Below are 19,902 nucleotides of genomic sequence, written 5' to 3'. Positions count from 1 at the left end.
AAAAAATTAGCCAGATGTGGGGGTGTGCACCTGTGGTCCCAGCTACTCGGGAGGCTGAGATGGGAGCTCTCATCTGAGCCCAAGAAACAAAGGTAGTAAGCTGAGATCACATGCCACTGCACTCCAGCCTGGGTGACAGAGTAAGACTCTGTCTCAATAAATACATAAATAAATAAAATAAAACATGGCCCTGCTAGGAATGCTCTGTGTCTTGATTGGGATGATGTTTACTTGAGTAGACACATTTGTCAAAATGCATTGAATGGGACACAGAGAACAGTGCCTTTTACTGGGGAAGGGGTTCTCTCCTAGATAACTCCCAGATCAAAGCAGAAACCAAAACTAGAATGATGGTTTCTAGAAAACAACAAGAATAGTTTACACCAGCATCTGAGGGACTCGGCTAGCGCTGTACTCAGAAGAAAATTTATAGTCTTAAATGCTTGTATTGCTCCAGAGTTTCAAAAGGGCAATGGTAAAAGTACTGAGTTCTTAAAAAATAGGAAAAAAACAAAACAAAACAAAACAAAAAAAAACAAAATAATCCAAGATAAAATGGGGAGAGGAAATTAAAGATAAGAGCCAACATCGAATATGCACAGGGTGTGGACGGTGAGTTTTTCGGGGAGTTAGTGATGGAAGCACGACACTTTGGAAGTGTATTTTTCCATTTCAGGAGCTGGAGGGTTTTTACGCAGTAGAGTGACTGTGCGTGGAGCTGGATGGAGAAAGACCATGGAGGGTGCAGGGTGGAAAGATGACTGGGGAAGACCGATAGTCACTGTCTGCCTGGCCTGTTCTTGTTCTCTTCCTGGGCTCTAAGATCTCTCTCTCTCTCTCTCTCTCTCTCTCTCTCTCTCTCTCCCCCCCCCCCCACACCCTTTCTCCCTCTCTCTCCCTCTCTCTCTCCCTCTCTCTCTCCCTCTCTCTCTCCCTCTCTCTCTCCCTCTCCCTCTCTCCCTCTCTCTCCCTCTCTCCCTCTCTCTCTCTCTTTCTTTCTTTCTTTTTTTGATGGACCCTCCCTCTGTCACCCAGGCTGGAGTGCAATGGCGTGATCTCAGCTCACTGCAACCTCCACCTCCTGGGTTCAAGCAATTCTCCCATCTCAGCCTCCCATGTAGCTTGGACTACAGGCACATGCCACTACTTCCAGCTAATTTTTGTATCTTTAGTAGAGACAGGGTTTTGCCATATTGGCCAGGCTGGTCTTGAACTTCTGACCTCATGTGATCCGCTTGCCTCAGCCTCCCAAAGTGCTAGGATTACAGGTGTGAGCCACTATGCCCAGCCAAGATTTCTTTTCCTTCTCTAAATCATTACAGGGGGTCTGGATACCAGCTGTGCCCTGCCTCTGGATTATGCAGCCCAGAAATGCAATTTCAAGAGAGTGGGTTGATATGTGCCAAGTCACATCTTCACCAAAGAAATCTGGGCTCTGATGGGGTCTGTGATGGACTTGTACTTGTGCCATCTGGGGGATGGAGGGTGGGGTGGTGGCCAGGATGGGCCTGTCTGGAAAAGAGGCTTCCCTGAGCCAAGACAGTGGGGGCCACAGGGGACTCTGGGATGGGAGGGCCAGCCCAGCCAGGGTCCTTGGGGGATCTGGAGGGGACATGACAAAGCAGGAGGGTAGGAGGGGAGCCAGGAATGGGAAGCTGGGGAAGCCAGAGCAGCAGAGGCTGGAGCAAATCCCATGAGAAAGAACCAGGAATGGGTGGTTCCTGAGGGAGTGGCTCAAACAGCCTCGCAGTGGGGTGGCTCACCTTTAAAGAATGCCTTGCTGAGGCTGGGCACGGTGTCTCAGGCCTGTAATGGCAGAATTTTGGGAGGACAAGTGAGATGAGGTTGGTTGCAGTGAGCCGAGATCGTGCCATTGCACTCCAGCCTGGGCAACAGAGCGAGACTCCATCTCAAAAACAAAACAGAACAAAAAATGCCTTGCTCTTCCTCAATCAACATCCCACTGGGAGTAAAAATATTGAATGACAGCATGCATAAGAAAAGTGCCCAGGCCAGGAGCGGTGGCTCACACCTGTAATCCCAGCACTTTGGGGGGCCGAGTTGGGTCGATTACTTGAAGTCAGGAGTTTGAGACCAGCCTGGGCAACATAGTGAGACCTCATCTCTATTAAAAAAAAAGGAGGAGGAGGAGGAGGAGAGGAGGAAGAGGAAGAAAAGAAACGTGTCCAGATCATAAGAGTACATTTCAATTAATCCTCACCAGGTACACGCACCTCTGCCCAGACCCTCTGTCCAGACCCTAAATAAAGAAACAGCAATCTCACTACACAGAGTCCAACTGAATGCCTCTCAGAGGGCCACATTCTCCTCTTCAGTGTTGAGGAAATTGGATCCAAAAGAGACTTGGGTCTCTTTCAGTTGTTTCATTTGAGTATTCTATGGGCAGATTTTTATGTATTGGACTTCTTGAGATGGGACTTACCTGTGTTTAATTTATCTTGATTTCAACCCAGTGGGTAACAAATACAGTGGACCCTGAACAACACAGGTTAGAACTACCAGAGACCACATATACGCAGATTTTCTTCTGCCTCCGCCACCCCGAGACAGTAAGACCAACCCCTTCTCTTCCTCCTCCTACTCCTCAGCCTACTCAATGTGAAGAAGACAAGGATGAAGACCTTTATGATGACCCACTTCCACTTAATGAAGAGTAAATGTATATTCCCTTCCGTATGATTTTCTTAATAACATTTTCTTTGCTCTAGCCGACTTTATTATAGGAATACAGCATATGATACATTTAACATACAAAAACTGTTTATGTTGACCAGTAAGGCTTCTGGTCAACAGTAGGCTATCAGTGGTTAAGTTTTTGCAGAGTCAAAATTACATGTGGATTTTCGACTGCATGGGATTTGGTGCCCCTAACTCCCACATTGTTCAAGAATCAACTGTATTCCAAATGACAGAATGTAATGCCAGACATCTGGAAAAGACTGATGTATTTTTCTGACCACCAGAAGAAAATCCACCCAGGGAATCGGTCAGCGGAGGCAGGCACTCAGGTTTCACGGAGCCATGAGTTGGAGGGATTCTGCCAGCTTGGGTGATGAGGGGCTCACAGGTCCCACGAAGGTGACAGTAGCCTGGGAGCTGCTTCCTTGAAAACTCTGAATGGGCTGGGACCTGTGGAGAGGGACCAGTGAGGGCTCAAGGGACGGGTCTGAGCTGGTTTTTAAAGTTTATCTGTGTTAGAGAAACTGCCGCTCCAACATCAAGAATAAATCAGCTCCATTTCCCATCACCTCGGTTGCTGCTTTTTCCCATCTCTTCCTCTCTGTAAATTTTGCCTCAGTAAGAAAAATGTATTATGGTTTCTGAAGGCAACCGCTTCCCCCTGTTCCCTTATGAACAGTTGGGCAAAGAATGAATTTAGATTTTTTTGTAGTGTCAAGGCCTCTCTCATTAAATTACTGCCACCATCTCTTGTCTCTCCTGGTAAGTGAGTTTAATGATCTGTTGCTCCTTATTCTCTTGAAAACTGCTTCATGTGCTTCTGGCTTGGGCAATCTTAATGCTTTGGGCAGCTTTCGGTTTCCTGACTGTAGCCTGCACTCCAGACCTCATCCCCAGCCCGTCCCTATCCTCATCTCCGCCCAGCGCTTCCCGTCTTCCCACATTCCTCTTCTCATCCCCTGTTCTCTCTGCACTTATTTGCTCTCTGACATTCCCGTATTTTCTACTTCTACTGAAATCCTGATTGTATCTAGTCATGTTTTTTTGATTTTTTAAAAAACTGAAATGTCTGTAATTCCAACACTTTGGGAGGCTGAGGTGGGCGGATTGCTTGAGCCCAGGAGTTTGAGACCAGCCCGGGCAATATGGCAAGGCCCTATCTCTACAAAAAATACAAAAACTAGCCGGGCATGGTGGCATGCACCTGTATTCACAGCTACTCAGGAGAGCGAGGCAAGAGGATCGCTTGAGCCCGGGAGGTTGAGGCTGCAGTGGGCCATGATCACACCACTGCATTCAGCCTGGGCAACAGAGAGAGACCCTGTCTTAAAGACAAACAAACAAACAACCCTGAAATGTTGGCTGGATGTGGTGGCTCACACCTGCAATCCCAGCACTTTGAGAGGCCGAGGTGGGCAGATCACTTGAGGCCAGGAGTTGAAGACCAGCCTGGCCAACATAGCAAAACCCCATCACTACTAAAATTACAAAAATTAGCTGGGTGTGGTGGCGGGTGCCTGTAATCCCAGCTACTCGGGGAGACTGAGGCATGATAATTGCTTGAACCTGGGAGGCTGAGGTTGCAGTGAGCTGAGATCATGCCACTGCACTCCAGCCTGGGCAACAGAGTGAGACTTCGTCTCAAAACAAACAAACAAATACACACACACACACACACACACACACACACAAACCCTGAAATGTGATGATGACCATTGTGTCTTTATCAACAGCCATTGCTTGCCGGCTTGCGTTAGTTGGAGTGGGAGGGTAGGCAGCTGGAAGTATTGGGCATTCCCCTGGCCTGTGCATTTTGAATGATGAATACAAAACTGCTCAATTCACCAAAAGCAATCATGTAAGAAAAGAACGTTTCACTTCTTCATATGGGCCCCTGATTACATGTGATGCAGGTGACAATTACATATGTCCCCTTAACAGTTTGGAAAATTCTAGTGAAGAGAGGAGTTTAATTCCCTTCATACTGAACTGAAACAATTAATTCTCTATAAAAATCTGCATGATGGATCATGTTGCATTTCAAACCTCTACAGACTGTCTCATATAAATGTCTGTTTCTTTTTTTTTTTTTTGAGACAGAATCTCACTTTGTCACCCAGGCTGGAGTGCAGTGGTGCAATCTTGGTTCACTGCAACTTCTGCCTCCCAGGACCTGCAGTGGTCCTGGTCTCAGAGTTCATGCCCTGTAGCTGCTGTGTGTCCAGCAGCTGGCAGGGCGAGAGCTTTGGGGGGGTGCATCACTCCCACAGACACACAGCACCCAGCAGAACCCTGGCCTAAAGCCATGCAGCTCTGGGGTCTCCCAAGCCCACCTGGGAGCAGGCCCTGGGGGACAGCTGTGGGGGACAGGGACTCCCAATGTACAAAACAGGCCACAAGCTGGGCAAGCTGCTCCTTCCATAACCTCAGACCTTTCTTCTGACCCAGTCAGGACCAGCTCCTGGGAGCTTGCAGACAATCCTGGGCCCAGAGAAGCAGGCAGATGTGGCTGTTGGTAGCACTAATATGGGTTATGAATATCATCCTGTGGTTATTACTTTACTGACGTTACCCACCAGTACACTCGATCCTGCACGTGTCCCTTCACTTCACGCTCACGGGGTTTGCATGATGGGATGAGCACTCCCAGCAGGTGATGAAGGTGATAAATGGCACCGGACATTCCTGGAACACCTGTTGGTGCCCAGGGCGGGGCTTAGTGCTCTATTTGAGTCTGGAGACTTTACTCTGCAATAGTAGCTGTGTGACCCCAGGTAAGTGGTTTAACCTTTCTGTGCCTCTTCTTTCTCAACTCTAAAGGAGGATAATAAAGTCCCTGCCCTCAAGCAATCAAAGATGTGTAAGAAGGGCCTGGCACATGGCAGGCAGGCAGTATACATGGTTGGGATTAACCCCACTATACAGATGAGGAAACTGAGGCTCAGAGGCACTGGCCTGGCAGGAAGTAGGAACTGCATCCAGGCTTATCTGATGCTGAGCGCTTTGGCCTCCTTCCCTTATGGCTGCTCCCCACTCCACACTGGGACAGATGCTGGAGGGGCAAACCCCAAATACCCTCCCTAACCAGAAACTGAAATACCAAAATCCACCAGATCCCAGCCCTTATGGCTGCCTTCAGAAGGGACAGAGCAGAGGGCCACCCCCTCGCGTACACACAGGGGCTGACCATCCAAGGACCCCAATCACCTAGCTGAGAGCACCCCTGCTCCCATGGGGACACTGACCGCTCTGAGTGCCTGGCATTCAGGCCTCGAGCCACCCACTAGGCACAGCACAGGGCCTGCTTGGAATGCATCCATCCCCAGGGGCCGTTTCTCTGCAGGATGGCGATGCTGCTGTGGGGAGGACCCCTCCTTCCTTCACGACAACCTGCCCTCACCTGGCTCGTCTCTTGGTAGACGTTGTCCCGCACATCTCTGTCATTTGCATGCCACAATGGTGACAGTCTTCCTGGCCATGCTTGTGATAGGGCCTTTTAGTTTCTGACACATTCCAGCCCGGCTTCAACTGCTTTCACTTACAAAGACAGGTTTCCCTTCCCAGCCTCACATGGCGGTGGTCTCAGTGGAATTCAGGAGGCTGTGGGCTGTGAGGAGGGCAGCAAAGAACCCCAGCCCACCCCAAGCAGGAGATGGCAGGGTCCATCTGGCTGTCTGGAGACAGCCAAGACCCTCGGCCACTGCAGTTCTCCCCACTAAGCCTGGGCCCCCACTCCCGCTCCACACTGGGACAGATGCTGCAGGGGCAAACCCCAAATACCCTCCCTAACCAGAAACCGAAATGCTGAAATCCACCAGATCGCAGCCCAGCCTGGTCAGATAGTGTGACTTTCCAACGAAGTCGAAAATACATATTTTTAGAATTAAACTGTAAATGTTGGCAACTAATTCAAATTCAATTGTGTTTTTTTTTTTTTGTTTTTCATGGAGGGCTTTCTGGTGAAAACCAGACCCCACCTGGGAGCAGGCCCCGGGGGGACAGCTGTGGGAGAAGAGGACCCCTCCACCGCAAGTGCAAAGAACAGGCCACGAGCTGGGCACAGATGCCTCTTCCCGAGCCTACCTGGGAGTGAAAACCGGAAAACATACTAGACAAATTCTGAAAGAGCTGTAACACCTTATATTATTTTAAAAGTCTGCAGGTTGAGTTTATCCCAGACCCTTTACAGCTTTTTCCTTCTGACTGGTGAGGCCTCAGCTCAAATGTCACCTCCTCAGAGAGGCCCTCCCCCATGGCCCTATTTAAGTTGCCCCCACCAGAGTCACAGTCAGCGACACGCACCCTTCATTTCCTTCTTGGTGCTGAACCCTACCTGCAAGTGCCTCATCATTTGCGGTTGACATCTGCATTGTCCACCAGTGCTTAGGCTCCGTGAGGAGAGAGGCACATCGCCTTGTGCCCCGGTGAATCCCAAATCCCCGCCCTGAGCACAGCACCTGGCACAGAACAGACACAGGCAATGAGTGCTGCTGAAATTTCCCCATGGAGCCAGTGGTGATCTGTCCAGGCTCTACAGCCCTCCCCCTAAATGTGTTCAGAGATGGGGACACTGGGGCCATCCTCCTTGCTCCACTCCTGGTGAAGAGCCCTCAGACCCATAGGATGGGCTTGTCAATATCACCTTCTCAGGTGAGCCTCATACATAAGCAGGTTCGGTGGGTTAACCAAGCCTACGTCTTTAACCCATGTGATAATCACAGTACCAGGGTTCTGCCATCAAATCTTTTCTATCCTCAGTCCTGCCTTGGGAATTCAGACTCTCCCAGAATTCAGTTTCACAGACTCAGAAGAGAATGTGATGCCAAATTGTTCTGAAATGTTTGGTAAAGCAAGATCAAATGATTACATTTGTGATCTGAAATCATTTGTTTGTGTCATGCCAACCCATATCTCCTTCCAAATTATTTTCTTTAAATACTCTCCAGAACGGGGAGCAGTATTAATTGTTGCCAATGAAAAGACTGCCCCTTTCATCAAATCCATGAGCTTTATCTGCCGTTTTTGAATATAACGCTGGCTTAGTGAAAGCGATTGTAAATAGCAGGTCTTCTTTGTGCATTTTATGCTTCCAAATGTGCTAGTTGGAATAAAGAAGTGAAAAGTTTAAAAATCCTCTCTTGTAAATGTTTGGAAATTGCACTAGAGTTATTTGTTGCTCTTTGAGGGGAGAGGTCATCCTGCAAATGCACAGTCACACCTGTTCGGCTCCCCCGGGTTCTGAATGTCACTAGACCCCCAAATCCCCCCGACCTTGGCAGGTCAGACTCTGTGAAGGATGCTCACTGTCTGTGTGACCTCACACCAGGTACAGGGACCAAGGGAAAGAGGCACATCTGGCTTGTAGGACAGTCCTGCAAGGCCACTTTTCTGGTAGGGAGGTGACACTTTCAAAGGAATCTCTCATTTCTCCCAGCTCCAGTCAGTTTCAACAGCAGGTGGGGTTTTCTTTCCTCTCAATTATTATAGATTTTTTTTCTAATAATCAAAGTCACAACTCATTTTGAAAGTTTTTAAAAATAGAAGAAAACAAGATTTTAAATCACAAGTGATTCCAACACCAAAGATAAGCAGCATTCGCATTTTGCTATGTAATGCTCCTATTAGACAATACACACACATATGATCACACTTACACACTTATGCATTTTTGCTTCATTAAAATAGAATAAAGCTTTATGGGCCAGGTGCAGTGGCTCATGCCTGTAATCACAGCACTTTGGCAGTCCAAGACAGGAGGATCACTGAAGGTCAGGAGTTTGAGACCAGCTTGGACAACATGGGGAAACCCCAGCTCTACTAAAAATATGAAAATTAGCTGGGTGTGGTGCATGCACCTGTAATCTCAGCTACTTGGAAGGCTGAGGCAGGAGAATTGTTTGAACCCAGGAGGCGGAGGTTGAAGTGAGCTGAGATCTCACCATTGCACTCCAGCCTGGGCAACAGAGTGAGATTCTGTCTCAAAAAAAAAAAAAAAAAGAGCTTTGTTTACACTAAACAATATTTTGTGTCCATATTTACATATAGATAACAACAGATCACTATTATTTTTGGTATGTGCATATGTAGATATAAGTATTACATGAATTTCCTACTTTTTATTCAATTACAGTTATATCACCTATCAGTGATGTAACTTCAGCCAAGACAGAAGTTTATCATAAAAACCAAGACTGGGCCGGGCACAGTGGCTCACGCCTGTAATCCCAGCACTTTGGGAGGCTAAGGCGAGTGTTTCACTTGAGGTCATGAGTTTGAGACTAGCCTGCTCAATGTGGTTAAACCCTATCTCTACTAAAAATAAAAAAATAACTGAATATGGTGGCACGCATCAGTAATCCCAGCTACTCGGGAGGCTGAGGCATGAGAATCACTTGAACCCAGGAAGCAGAAGTTGCAATGAGCTGAGATCATGCCATTGCACTCCAGCCTGGGCAACAGGGCAAGACTCTGTCTCAAAAAATAAAAAAGTAAAAACAAAACTGGAGGTTTTCAGTCTGGGGTGGCATTAGGGACTTTCATTTCCTTCCAGAGGACATTCTGCTATCCGCAGGGTAGAAGCCTAATCCTCAAGGTTCAAGATGACAAGAATAGCTCCAACCATCATATGTTTATTCCAGGAAGCATGTCAAAGGATGGAACAACTAAGAAATGACACTAAAGATATGTGTCAGTCCATCTGCGTTGCTATAAAGGAATTCCTGAGGCTGGGTTATTTATAGAAAAGAGGTTTAATTGGCTCACAGTTCTGCAGGCTGTACAGGCATGGCACCAGCATCTGCTCCTGGGGAGGCCTCAGGAAGCTTCCAATCATGGCAGAAGGTGAAAGGGAAGCAGATACATCATATGGCGAGAGAAAGAGCAAGAGAAGGAGGAGGATGTGTCAGGCCCTTTAAACAACCAGATCTCCCATAAACTCAGAGCAAGAACTCAGTCATTGCCATCGGGACAGCACCAAGCCATTGTGAGAGGGATCTGCCCACATCACCAAAACACCTCCCACCATGCCCCACCTCCAACATCAGGGATCACATTTCAACATGAAATGTGGAGGGGACCAACATCCAAACCATATCAAGACAGAAGTTACAGAAGGGGGTCTCCAAAAATACCACCCAACAATTTTATTACCTCCCATTGGCCAGAACCTGGTCACCTGGCCACAACTCGCTGCAAGGAAGCCTGGGAAAATGTAGGGTGTGCCCACCCACTAGGAGAGGGGAGCACTGGTGCCAGGGTGCAGGACCACCAGCGGGCATTTATGCTTCCTACTCCTTTCTTCTTATAAAAATCCTTAGAGATTCATCTTTGCATATTTTTCTGACTATTTCCTAGGGATAAATGCCTATTAATGAAATTTGGGACCAAAAGTTATGCACTTTCATTGGCCAGTTGCCAAATTGCCCTCTAGAAACGTTGCACCAATGAACTCACCCAAGAGGTGGGGTTCTATTTCATGAAATGTTTCTCCACCCCACATTTCCTTTTAATCCACACCCTTTGGCCTTTATTAGGCTTACACATCTCTTCAGAATCCCTGCTTCCTACATCATAATCTTGGGATTTAATACATGTTTTTCGTTCAGGTTATTATTAATATCAGATTTATCTGACTATGCATGAACACAGCCACAGCCTTAGGGAAAGAGATGTATCTTTCAATGGTGAAGAGAATAAAAATTAATAATCCTTAGAGACTTTGAAACTGAAGTAGTCAGGGAAGGGTGGAAAGAACAGATCTCATTCTATGAAGAGCATGGAGGGATTTTCACAAAGCATGTAGTGCTGAGTACAGCAGACCAGGCACCCGGGGGGCACCCAGAGAGCAGCCTTTCCTCAACAGAAGAGGAGTGAGCACCGCACAGAGTTGCAGAAAGGGAATCCCGGGCAGGGGTAACAGTAGATGCAAAGGCCCCATGGCAGGCACCAACTTGTCCAGGTTTGCCCAGAACTTTCCCGGTTTTAACACTAGAAATCCCACGTCCCAGGAAACTTCTGAGTCTCAGCCAAGCTGGGATGATTTGCCTGGAACTGCCCCTGTTATAAAACTGAAAGGTCTGTGCCCCACCAGCCCCCTCAGTCCTGAGCAAGCTGAGGCAGTGGGTCGCCCTAGACTGGAGCAATGTGCATGACAGTGGGAAGAGCCAGTGACTCTCTTTCATGTCCCCTCTTCCCTCAACTTCAGAAGTCACCCAGGTGGGCACTGGCATCCAGGATGAAAACTTCCCAGCATCCTTTGCAGCAAGTAGTGGCCACGTGACCAGGCAGTGGCCAATGCACATGAGGCCAGTGCACAGCAACTGCCTTTAGAGGAAGGAAGATTTGTGTCCTCATATTCTCTTCTCCCCTCCCTGCTCACTGGCAGTAGATAGGATGGACACTGTGGGGGAAGCTACACCCTAAGAAAGTCAGAGCAGCAAGATGGAAGTAGCCTAAGACCCTGAAAAATGCACAAAGAAGAATCACCCGACTGGCTTGGACTTTCATGTGAAAGGAATGAACCTCTGTCTTAGTAAAGCCACTGTCTTTACTAAGTTCAGGGTCCTTGTCACGTTCACTGAGGCTGTAACATAATTGTTAGAAAGAACAGGAGTGGGAGGGGAGATGGAGTCGGAGAGTCAGGCAGAGGTTAGATCACCTACAGGCCAAGGTGGAGGAAGAAACAGGCGACACAGGACTCAAGGACAACACCTGCTCCCAGGCAAAAGGAGTTTGCTGTGGGTGCCCCTCCCTGTCTGTGTGTCCAGTGTGTGGATATTCTTTATACTTTGCCCATACTGTACAAATGCTTTTTTTCTATTCAATATTTAGAAGACATTGCATTAAATAGCAAGATGGCAGATGAACATCAGGAAAGAACATTAGGAACATCCACAGTGTTCCATCCAGGAACCTTCACCATGGAAACCCTTGTGCTCATGGGCCTGGTCTCAAGACACATTCAGCTGTTGGGGATCAGAGGCCGCACTCATCGTAGCAGAGAGGCAGGACCAACTGGGAGAGGGTCATTCTGTGACACCTACTGCATCACCGGGCTGTGTGAAGTGACTCAGCTGCCAGAACTCACACAATATCATTCTACACCAAAACCTCACGGGAAAAATGGTAAGTTCTCAGTTTCTCCATTAATAGCAACTCTCAGATTAATCTCCGTCCTCCATTGCTTCTCCATGAAACAACTTTTTATAGCTTTGCTTGGGTCTATTTTTCCATTTATTTTTTATTTTACTAACTGATTGAAAGATATATATTGTGTGTGTGTGATTTTGTCTCTGTCAGCCAGGATAATCATGGTTTAATTCCTATTATTATTATTACCAACATCCTTTAGTTTTTTTAAGCTTTTCAATTCCTAAGGGTATTAATCAGGAACTTTCTGTCTTATGAGACAGAAAAGAAATCCAAACTGTATAAGAGGAAAAAGAATGCACTCATCACTAGCATTGAGAAGTTCCCAAGCTTAGCTTGCTTGGGCTACAGCTACATCACCGTTTCCAGGGTCATCCTGTAACTCTCTCTACTTCCCCAACTTTGGCTCCATGTTTAGCTCCACGACCCTCAGACTTAAACAGCAGCACTGGCTCCTCCCCAGATCTCCAGCTCCCTGACCCTCAAACTCCAACTGCAGCACCAGCTCCACCTGGGTCTCCAGCTCCATGATCCTCAAACTACAACAGCAGCACCAGCTCCCCTGTGGATCTCCAGCTCAATGACTCTCAGACTTGGGAGGTGGCACTGGCTCCCAACCAAGGCTCCAGCTCCACAAACCTCAAACTAGAACAGCAGCACCAGCTACTCCCTGGGTCTCCAGCTCCCTCAAACTTCAACTATAGCACTGGCTCTTCCCTGGGGCCACCAGCTCCACAACCCTCACCTTACACGGTGGTAGCACCAGCTCCTCCCCAGGTCTCCAGCTCCACGACCATCAAACTTGAACTGCAACACCAGCTCCTCTTCAGCCTCCAGCTCCACAATCCTCCAACAACAACAGCAACACTGGCTCTTCCCTGAATCTCCAGCTCAACAACTCACAGACTTGAGAGGCAGCATGGGCACCTCCCCAAGGCTCCAGCTCCATGACCCTCAGATTTGAACAGTGGTAGCACCAGCTCCTGTCCAGGTCTCCAGCTTCACTATCCTTAAACCAGAACAGCAGCACCGCCGCCTCCCTGGGTTTCCAGCTCCATGACCCTAAGACATGAATGAAAGAACCGGGTCACCCCAGCACTCCAACTCCAAGACCCACAGATTTGAACGGCAGCACTGGCTCTTCCCGGGATCTCCAGCTCCACGGCCCTCAAACTAGATCAGCAGCACCGGCTCCTCTCTGGTTCTCCAGCTCCACAATCCTCACACATGAAAAATAGTACCAGCTCCTCCTTGGGTCTCCAGCTTCACTACCCTCAGACTAGAACAGCAACACTGGTTCCTCCGTGGATCTCCAGCTCTACAATCCTCAGAAATGAACAGCAGCAGCACCGCCTCCTACCCTTGTCTCCACTTCCACAACCCTCAAACTACAACAGCAGTACCGGCCTCTCCCCAGGTCTCCACATACATGACCCTCAAAATAGAATGGCATCATAGGCTCCCTCCTGGATCTCCAGCTCCCAAACCCTCAAACTTCAATTGACACACCAGATCCTCCCCACAGCTAAATAGCAGCACGGGCTCTTCCCCAAAGCTCCAGATCCACGAACCTCTGACTTAAGTGGCAGTAGCACCGGCTCCTCCCTAGGTCTCCAGTTCCACGACCCTCAAACTATACACAAGCACCAGCTCCTCCCCAGGTCTCAGGCTCCATGACCCTCAGACTTAAAAATCCATAGTATGGACTTCTCCCTGGGGCTCCAGCTCTACAACCCTCAGACATGAACAGCAGCAGCACCGGCTCCTCCCCCTGTCTCCAGTTCCATGACCCTCAAACTACAACAACAGTACCGGCCTCTCCCCAGGTCTCCAGATCCACGACCCTCAAAATAGAATGGCATCACCGGCTCCTCCCTGGGTCTCCAGCTCCCAAACCCTCAAACTTCAATTGACACACTGGATCCTCCCCACAGTTAAACAGCAGCACGGGCTGTTCCCCAAAGCTCCAGATCCATGACCCTCTGACTTAAATGGCGGTAGCACCGGCTCCTCCCTAGGTCTGCAGTTCCATGACCCTCAAACTACGCAGCAGCACCGGCTCCTCCCCAGGTCTACAGCTCCACCACCCTCACACTAGACACCAAGACTACCTCCTCCCCACTCTCCAGCTACATGACCCTCAGACTTGAACAGCAGCGGCTCCTGCCTGTACCTAAAGCCCCATTATGCTCAGACTTGAACAACAGCAACACCAGCTCCCCCACAGGGCTCCAGCTTGAGGACCCACAGATTTAAACAGTAGCACCAGCTCTTTCTGTGACCTCCAGCTCCACTAACCTCAAACTAGAACAGCAGCATCGGCTCCTCCTTGGGTCTCCAGCTTCACTACCCTCAGGCTAGAACAGCAACACCGGTTCCTCCCTGAGTCTCCAGCTCAATAACTCTCAGATTTGAAACGCAGCACCGGCTCCTCACAAAGTTTCTGGCTCCAAGGCCCTCAAACTATAATAGCAGCAGCTGCTGCACCCTGGGTCTCCAGCTCCACAACCCTCAAAGTAGAAAAGCAGCCCTGGCTCTTCCCCAGGTCTCCAGCTCCTCGAGTCTGAGGGTTGTAGAGCTGGAGACCCAGGGAGGAGTCAGTGCTGCTGTTCTAGTTTGAGGGTCGTGGATCTGGAGACCCAGGGTGGAGCCGGTGCTGCTGTTCTTGTGTGAAGGTCATGGAGCTGGAAGACCCTGGAAGGATCTGCTGCTGCTGTCCTAGTTTGAAGGTCATGGAGCTGGAGACCCAGGAAGGAGTCATTTGAACAGCAGCACTGGCCCCTCCCCAGGTCTCAGGCTCCACGACCCTCAGACTTAAAAAGCCGTAGTATGGACTTCTCCCTGGGTCTCCAGCTCTACAACCCTCAGACATGAACAGCAGCAGCACCGGCTCCTTCCCCTGTCTCCGGTTCCACGACCTTCAAACTACAACAGCAGTACCAGCCTCTCCCAAGGTCTCCAGATCCACGATCCTCAAAATAGAATGGCATCATCAGCTCCTCCCTGGGTCTCCAGCTCCCAAACCCTCAAACTTCAACTGACACACCGGATCCCTCCAAGGTTAAACAGCAGCATGGGCTGTTCCCCAAAGCTCCAGATCCATGACCCTCTGACTTAAATGGCGGTAGCACTGGCTGCTCCCTAGGTCTCCAGTTCCATGACCCTCAAACTACACAGCACCAGCTCTTCCCCAGGTCTACTGCTCCACCACCCTCACACTAGACACCAACACTACCTCCTCCCCGCTCTCCAGCTACACGACCCTCAGACTTGAACAGCAGCAGTGGCTCCTCCCTAGATTTCCAGCTCCATGACCCTCAACCTGCAACCACAGCACGAGCTCTTCCCTGTACCTCAAGCCCCATGACCCTCTGACTTGAACAACAGCAACACCAGCCACCCCCAGGTCTCCAGCTCCACAACCCTCAGCCTTAAACAACAGCAGCACCAGCTCCTCCCTGGGTCTCCAGCTTCACACCCCTCAGATTAGAACAGCACCCCTCCTCCCTGAGTCTCCAGCTCCATGACCCTCAAACTACAACAGCAACACAGGCTCCTCCCTGCATCTCCAGCTCAACAACTCTCAGACTTGAGAGGCAGCACCGGCAACTCCCCAAGGCTCCGGCTCCATGACCCTCAGATTTGAATAATGGTAGCACCATCTGCTATCCAGGTCTCCAGCTTCATGATCCTTAAACTAGAACAGCAGCACCACTGCCTCCCTGGATTTCCAGCTCCACGACCCTAAGACATGAATGGCAGAACTAGCTCCCCACCAGTTTTCCAGCTCCAGGACCCACAGATTTAAAGCACAGCACCAGCTCTTCCCGGGATCTCCAGCTCCACTACCCTCAAACTAGAACAGCAGCACCAGCTCCTCCCTGGTTCTCCAGCTCCCAAACCATCAAACTTCAACTGACACACAGGAACCTCCCCACAGTTAAACAGCAGCACGGGCTGTTCCCCAAAACTCCAGATCCACAACCTTCTGACTTAAATGGCAGTAGCACTGGCTCCTCCCTAGGTCTCCAGTTCCATGACCCTCAAACTACACAGCAGTACCAGCTCCTCCCCAGGTGTACAGCTCCACCACCCTCACACTAGACACCAAGACTGTCTCCTCCCCACTCTCCAGCTACATGACCCTCAGACTTGAACAGCAGCAGCGGATCTTTCCTGTACCTCAAGCCCCATGACCTCGGATTTCAACAACAACAACACCAGCTCCTGCCTAGGGCTCCAGCTCCAGGACCCACAGATTTAAACGACAGCACCGGCTCTCCCCAGGATCTCCAGCGCCACTACCCTTAAACTAGAACAGCAGCACCGCCTCCTCTCTGGTTCTTCAGTTCCACAACACTCAGGCACGAACAGCAGCACCGGCTCTTCCTTGGGTCTCCAGCTTCACTACCCTCAGACTAGAACAGCAACACTTGTTCCTCCCTGGATCTCCAGCTCAATGACTCCCAGACTTGAAAGGCAGCACCAACTCCTCCATGGATCTCCAGCTCCATGACACTCAAAACAACATGGCTCCTCCCTGGGTCTGCAGCTCCAGGACCCTCGAACTACAACAACATTGTTCCTCCCTGGGTCTGCGGCTCCATGATCCTCAAACTCGAACAAGACCTCTCCTCCCTGGGTCTCCAGCTTCCGGACCCTCAAATTACAACAACATTGCTCCTGCCTGGGTCTGCAGCTCCACGACCCACAAATAAGAACAAGACAAGACCTCTCCTCCCTGGGTCTCCAGCTTCCTGATCCTCGAACTACAACAACATTGCTCCTGCCTGGGTCTGTAGCTCGACAACCCTCAAACTAGAACAAGACCTCTTTTCCCTGGTTCGCCAGCTTCCGGACCCTCAAACTAAAACAACATTGCTCCTGCCTGGGTCTGCAGCTCCATGACCCTCAGACTCGAACAAGACCTCTCCTCCCTGCGTCGGCAGCTTCCTGACCCTCAAACTACACCAACATTGCTCCTCCATGGGTCTGCAGCTCCACGACCCTGAAACTAGAACAAGACCTCTCCTCCCTGGGTCTCCAGCTTCCGGACCCTCGAATTACAACAACAATGCTCCTGCCTGGGTCTGCAGCTCCATTACCCTCAAATAACAACAAGACCTCTCCTCCCTGGGTCGCCAGCTTCCAGACTCGAACTACAACACTGCTCCTCCCTGGATCTGTAGCTCAACGACCCTTAGCTAGAACAAGACCTCTTTTCCCTGGTTTGCCAGCTTCTGGACCCTCAAACTAAAACAACATTGCTCCTGCCTGGGTCTGCAGCTCCACGACCCTCAGTCTCGAACAAGACCTCTCCTCCCTGCGTCGTCAGCTTCCGGACCCTCAAATTACAACAACATTGCTCCTGCCTGGGTCTGCAGCTCCATGACCCTCAAATAACAACAAGACCTCTCCTCCCTGGGTCGCCAGCTTCCTGACCCTTGAATTACAACAACATTGCACCTGCCTGGGCCTGTAGCTCGATGACCCTCGAACTAGAACAAGAACTCTCCTCCCTGAGTCGCCAGCTTCCTGACCCTCGAACTACAACAGCATTGCTCCTCCATGGGTCTGCAGCTCCACAACCCTGAAACTAGGACAAGACCTCTCCTCCCTGGGTCTGCAGCTCCACCACCCTCACCCTAGAACAGCAGCACCAGCTCCTTCCTGGACCTCCAGCTCAATGACTCTCAGACTTCAAAGGCAGCACCATCTCCACCCCCAGGCTCCAGCTCCAACACCCTCAGATTTGAGCAGCGACAACACCAGCTCCTTTCTGGGTCTTCTGTTTCACGATCCTTAAATTAGAACAGCAGCACCATCTTCTCCCTGGGTCTCCAGCTCCACGAGACTCAAGCTAGAATAGCAGCACCAGCTCCTCTCGGATCTTCAGTTCCACGACCCTAAGACATCAGTGGTAGCACCGGCTCCTCCCCTGGGCTCCAGCTCCAGGACCCTCAGACTTGAACAAAAACACCAGCTCCTCCCCAGGCCTCCAGCTCCTTGACCCTCATAAACAATCCCTTCTTATGAAATGTAGCAGTCAGGAAAACTATAGAGGAAGTAAATAAATAAATGTTTTCTTTCAAATTGATGTTTCTTTTCTGTTCACGCAAGTCTGGAAGCTTTGCTACTTTCCATCAACCTTGCAATCTACTTATATTCAATTGTAAGATGGAAATCCACCATTTGAAATAACTTTAAAACTTAGTAATTCTTTTTTACTATGATCTTATCTCACAGCTCTAGAAACGATCTTTCCCTTTGCCTGTGCAGAAGTCTTATGAACATTCAAACTATGAATTTATTTGGTTGAGATTGCTAGAATACACATTATCCCCAAATGTTACTGCCCTCCTTAAAATCTTCTAACACGTTCCTATCACCCGAGCATAAATGCCAGTTTCCATCCCCAGCCCACAGTGCCCAGCACAGCCCTGCCCTCTGCCCTGACCTTAGGGTCTCCCCTCTGCTGTTACTTTCCTGCCAGACAGGCCTCTGTCACTTCCTCAAACCACACAGGCTCAGGCCTGACTCCGGGCCTTTGCCCCTGCTGTGCCCTCTGTGTGGAGTGCCATTCCCCGGCTCCCCATCGTCCTCTCAACCAGCTCAGCTCCAGCTTGCTGGTCAGGTCAACTAACACACAATGTCCTCCCCGCTAGGCCTTTGCACATGCTGTTCCCTGTGCCCGAAACACTTCCCCCCTCACCATGCGCATTCACTTTTCTAATTTCCATTCATCCTTGGAGTCTCCACTGAAATATCGCCCCCCCCGCCTGCCCCCACCACTTGGACTTAATCTTGGTTAGATTGAAAACCCCGATCTCCTGACTCCAGGAAGCTAGATGCTATCATGGCACTTGGAAGTTTCCCATTACAACGTTTTGCACACTTGTAATTATTCTATTAGGTTGGTGCAGAAGTCATTGCAGTTTTTGTCATTACTTTTAATGAATTGCAGCACCAGCTCTTCCCCGCTTTTGATTGCCATTACCTTTAATGGCAAAAACCAGAATTACTGCTGCACCAACCTAATAGAATAGTTTATATTTATTCACCCATCCTCTGTCTTCCCCTCTAGAAAGTAAGCTCCATGAGAATAGGGACCAAATCTACTCCAATCACTCCACCTTCCTTGCACATTGTCAATAATCATTTACCAACTGACTGATAGAAAAATATCTTCATTTTTGCTGGGATGAGCCACGTAACATGACACTCCCCTTTGAAAGTCAATGTCATGGACAGTTAGCATTTGCTCTTCACTCCTGCACCCGTGGCTTGGCTGGGCTTAGGCTGATCTAGTCTGGGCTTGACTCCAGGCTGAGGGTTGGAACCCTGCGTGCTCCACATGCCTCTCATCCTGCAGCCAGAGCCAATGTTCCCTGGGGCACACTCACCTCGTGGGAAAAATCAAGAGCATTAAAGGGCAGGCCTGGCAGTGCAGACACATTCCAGGCCTCTGCCTGTGCCATGTTTATGAAAATCTCATTGGCATAAGCAAGTCTTCCAGCCACGAGCAATACCTGTGGGATGGGTACGTCTCTCCATCCTCCCTCAGGCCCTGGTAAGGATGTGGATGTGTCATACTCTTACAGGGGGAGTGAAATATTGAGGCCCAACATTAAATCACCTGCAGCAAGATATGTCAGCCTCTGTGTCCCCACACTGGAATCATGCTTCACCAACAGGTTTACCTGAGCTGACTCCCCTTTGCAATGGTGCCTGCAGGTTTAGGCCAATGCTGTTCCTTGTGGAAGACAGAGAAGCCTCAATTGGCCTTCGACTGTTGGCAAGAACAAGATATTAGGTTGGTGCAAAACAACCATAACCCCCAGGTGGCCTGTGCCCAGTAAGACAGCAGAGGGGCAGGAAGAACTGTGGAAGCTCAGGGAGGCTCCCATCCCCAGCCCCTCCCTGCTTGCTCCCATCTCTGCTTTCTTGTTTTTCTTTTTTCTTTTCTTTTTTTTTTCTCGAGACAGGGTCTTACTCTGTCACCCAGGCCAGAGTGCAATGGCGTGTTCTTGGCTTACTGCAACCTCCACCTCCCAG

General features: G+C 49.6%; 1 long non-coding RNA gene and 1 pseudogene across 1 annotated transcript; one reads left to right on the top strand and one right to left on the bottom strand.

Moving 5' to 3' along the window:
- Positions 1–6,773: 6,773 nt before the first annotated feature.
- On the bottom strand, positions 6,774–6,839 carry LOC112209891 (U7 small nuclear RNA; annotated as a pseudogene).
- Positions 6,840–11,180: 4,341 nt separating this feature from the next.
- On the top strand, positions 11,181–17,940 carry LOC107971823 (uncharacterized). The gene is made up of 2 exons (XR_001714668.4): positions 11,181–11,823; positions 12,266–17,940. It is a non-coding gene; the product is annotated as an uncharacterized LOC107971823 (long non-coding RNA).
- Positions 17,941–19,902: the final 1,962 nt, after the last annotated feature.

This window comes from Pan troglodytes, chromosome 6, assembly GCF_028858775.2.
Source record: "Pan troglodytes isolate AG18354 chromosome 6, NHGRI_mPanTro3-v2.0_pri, whole genome shotgun sequence".
In the NCBI taxonomy this organism is placed as follows: domain Eukaryota; kingdom Metazoa; phylum Chordata; class Mammalia; order Primates; family Hominidae; genus Pan; species Pan troglodytes.
This window is presented reverse-complemented; position numbering and strand designations above follow the sequence as displayed.